At 40.9% G+C, this 3,976-nt stretch overlaps 1 pseudogene; it reads left to right on the top strand.

The window, feature by feature from the left end:
* The first annotated feature begins 907 nt into the window (after positions 1-907).
* Positions 908-2,460, top strand: LOC101581517 (annotated as a pseudogene).
* The last annotated feature ends 1,516 nt before the right edge of the window (positions 2,461-3,976 follow it).

The raw sequence follows: 3,976 nt of genomic DNA, 5'->3' as shown, positions 1-3,976 counted from the left end.
CTTCATCTAATAAATGCAACAGAAATAAGAATATGTGTTTACATATTTATTTATAGTGTACTTGACATATAAGGCAAAAACTCATTAAAATCAGCATCCATTAGAGGAGGAAAATAATAACATCTCTTTTAACATCTCAACTGACAGAAAGAAAATACAGCTAAATAAATTTCTCTGATACTATTGTTGCCTACAGTACCTCACTTTTTCTTATTGCAAAGGATATCATACACATGGGTTGTGTCTTTGTGTACCTCTTTCATGCCTTCTTAATTTTCCTTAATATTACATAATAAGTTTCAGAGTCTTCTCATTCTATACTCCACTATGTATTCTTATGCAGTGTTTATTTTAGTAGTCATCTTTAGTATGACTTGTCATAAAAGATTACACTGAAAAAGGATAATAACCTATATTAGCAAAATTAAGGGACTACTAACCAGTATCTAGTTAAAATTTTAAATACTTAGCTATACAATCCCACAATTTTACATGAATATACTCTGGTAAAAGTCACATATATACAAGGATGGAAGTTACAAGAATGACCATAGAAGTACTGTTTGTAATGATGGATCACTGAAATATCTATATTTTTAGGATTAGAAAGTCAGATAAGAACCAGGGAGATAGCTTGGTAGAATAAGTGCTTGCCTGGCAAGCACAACATCCTGAGTTCAATTCCCAGTATCTCCCAAAAAATAATAATAATAAATAAATAAAAGAAGGAAAGAAAGAAGGAAAGTCAGATAAAATAAAAAATAAGCCAGGCACTATGAAAATCTGAGTAGCAATTAAAGTAATTGTGGTAAACTGAGATGGAGAGACCTTCAAAATAGATTGACAGTAATGAGGAGCTGATGGGTTCGATTCAGCTGGGTTCCCAGCCGGGCTATAGAGCAGGTGAATGGGCAAAAAGGAGAAGAACAATAAGGCCCTGAGTGCTGGGAATATGGACAATACCTTACAGTGCTGCTCTGAAGCAATTAAGCTAGACCCCCACAACCATGTCCTCTATAGTAATCGTTCTACAGCCTATGCCAAGAAAGGAGACTACCAGAAGGCTTATGAGGATGGCTGCAAAACTGTTGACCTGAAGCCTGACTGGGGCACGGGCTACACAAGAAAAGCAGCTGCTCTTGAGTTCTTTAACAGATATGAAGAAGACAAGCAAACCTATGAGGAGGGTTTAAAATAAGTAACCCTCAACTCAAAGAGGGTTTACAGAATATGGAGGCCCATTTGGCAGAGAGGAAAGTCATGAACCCTTTCAACATGCCCAACCTGTATCAGAAGTTGGAGAATGATATCAAGACAAGGACGCTGCTTAGTGACCCTACCTACCCGAAGCTATTTGAGTAACTACGAAACAAGCCATTTGACTTGGGCTTGAAACTACAAGATCCTTGGTTATGACAACACTCAATGGTCTGCTTGGGGGGTTGATCTGGGCAGCATGGATGAGGAGGGAGAGGCTACAACTTTCCCTCCTCTTCCTCCTCCCAAAAAGGAGACCAAGACAGAGCCCATGGAAGAAGATCTTCCAAAAAATAAGAAGCAGGCACTAAAAGAAAAAGAGTTGGGGAATAATGCCTACACAGCACTAAAACGTTATGACAGAGCCAAGGAACTGGACCCCACCAACACGACGTACACTACCAATCAAGCAGCGGTGTACTTTGAAAAGGGTGAATGCCGAGAGCTTTGTGAGAAGGCCATTGAAGTGGGGAGAGAAAACCAAGAAGACTCTCGACAGATTGCCAAAGCTTATGCTCGAGTTGGTAATTTACTTCAAAGAGGAAAAGTATAAGCATGCCATCCGTTTCTATAATAAGTCTGGCAGAACATAGAACTCCAAATGTACCAAAAAAATGCCAGCAGGCAGAGAAAACCCTGAAGGAGCAAGAGTGTCTGGCCTACATCAACCCTTTGGCTTTGGAGGAAAAGAACAAGGGCAATGAGTATTTTCAGAAAGGAGACTATCCTCAGGCCATGAAGCACTATACAGAAGCCATTAAACAGAACCTACAAGATGCCAAACTGTACAGCAATCGAACTGCCTGCTATACCAAGCTCCTGGAACTCCAGCTGGTGCTCATTGACTGTGAAGCATACATCCAGCTGGAGCCAACCTTCATCAAGGGTTAAACATGGAAAGCTGCTGCACTTGAGGCCATGAAGGAGTACACGAAGGTCATGGATGTGCACCGGGAGGCACTGGACCTGGGCTCCAGCCGTAAGGAGGCTGCCGACGGTTACCAGTGCTATATGATGGCTCAGTACAATAGACATGACAAACCCTGAGGATGTGAAGGTGTGGCAGATAATGAGTGACCCAGCCCTGCAGCTCATCCTGGAGCAGATGCAGAAGGACCCTGAGATGCTCAGCGAGCACTTAACCCTGTAAGAATGCAGAAGATACAGAAGCTGATGGATGTGGGTCTGCTCGCAATTTGTTGATGACTTGCTCATCTCTTCCCTTCGCACTCCTGTGTGGAAAGACACTGGGCTGGCAGCGAGCAGCACAGCAGACAGAGAGGGGAGAAAGAAGAGCTTATCTTTATATTTATACATGCCTACCTGGAAAACAGAGACTCCTATAGCCGCCGCCACGGGCCTCCCAGCACACGCATGGTCTCCTCACTGCTGCCCTTGAGTTCTGTGTCTCCCTCCCCCATGCCCTGGTCCTGTCTCAGCTGCTCCCCTCTAGTTGGTTGTTTTTCATTCGGGGCAGTAGGCAATATGGGGAGGGAAGGGTCCTCTTCCCAACCTGCGGTCCCAGCTGTCTTCATATTGCTATCGCCACATTCTCACCTCCAATAAAACAAGCCAGTTGGATATGAAAAAAAAATTGGTGAATAAATTATATAAGAGAAAAATTCCAATAAAGAAAGCATTTTTGTAAGATGCACCTTGGTTATGTATTTCAGACATACTTACATGGCTATAAAAATATACAGAAAAATTTAACAGAACAACAATTACCATTGTAGAGGCTTTTGGAAATGCAAATGGTAATCAGGTACAATCTTAACTATTACCTGTTCATATAAATGTTGGTAATAGAGACACATTCATGTGTTGCTTGTGTATTTATAACTAAATACAGGTACATGTTTTAAAGGAAAAGAAATAGATTTGAGTGAGAATGACAAACGTTTGCCATTTGGGGGCTGTACTGTGCTTTTGGAGAACTGTGTACTGCATCCAGGGGCGACATGACTTCTACAATCCAAAGGGCTTGGAGGTTTTCAAAGGAGTAAAGACTCATTAAAGAAAAGGTCTCTTTCCATCTTATAACTGTCTTTAATTCACATGTTTTTATACATTTTGCAAAAAAGAAATTTCTAACAAGTTCCCCTATCTGTAAATATTTGTTTTAGATCTTTGTGATGAATGTGTAGGACTGTGTGTCTTCCACTGATTAGGCCTGTGAGTCTGCATGTTATGAGCTTTTCCATTTTACAACATTTGAGTTGTGTAATAAACCTGAATTTTTCCTTGTCACACTATTTGTTTTAATTCCATTTGTTACATATTTACACAAGTTTCCACATAAAATTCTTATTTAAAATGATGTCCTGCTGCATTGTCTTATAATTTTAAGTTCTGTTTTATAATTTCCTGTGATAGTCTAAACCTTCTAATCAGAGGGTTTTATTTAAGTCTATCTTAAAGCATCAACAAAGATAAATATCAATCCATTCACAGATCACTTCCAATGGACAACAGGAGGCTATGGCAAGATTCATGCCTGCTATAGTTCGGATATTAAGTTATGTGTCTAAGGCTTATTCCCCAGGAGCTGCTGCTGGGAGCTGGAGGAACTTTTAAGATCTCAGGCTTAATGCAATGGAGGTGTTTGTCACTGGAGGCCCAGAGGGGATGGTGGTTCCTTTGCTCTTTCTCTCTTTTTGGCTTCCCAGCCTTGAAGTGAGCAGTTCTGCTGCCCACCAGTGTCACCCTGCCTCTACCA

Source organism: Octodon degus, unplaced genomic scaffold (assembly GCF_000260255.1).
Source record: "Octodon degus isolate 3935 unplaced genomic scaffold, OctDeg1.0 scaffold00040, whole genome shotgun sequence".
Taxonomy (NCBI): Eukaryota; Metazoa; Chordata; class Mammalia; order Rodentia; family Octodontidae; genus Octodon; species Octodon degus.
The sequence above is the reverse complement of the archived record's forward strand: the minus strand, read 5'-3'. Positions and strand labels throughout refer to the sequence as shown.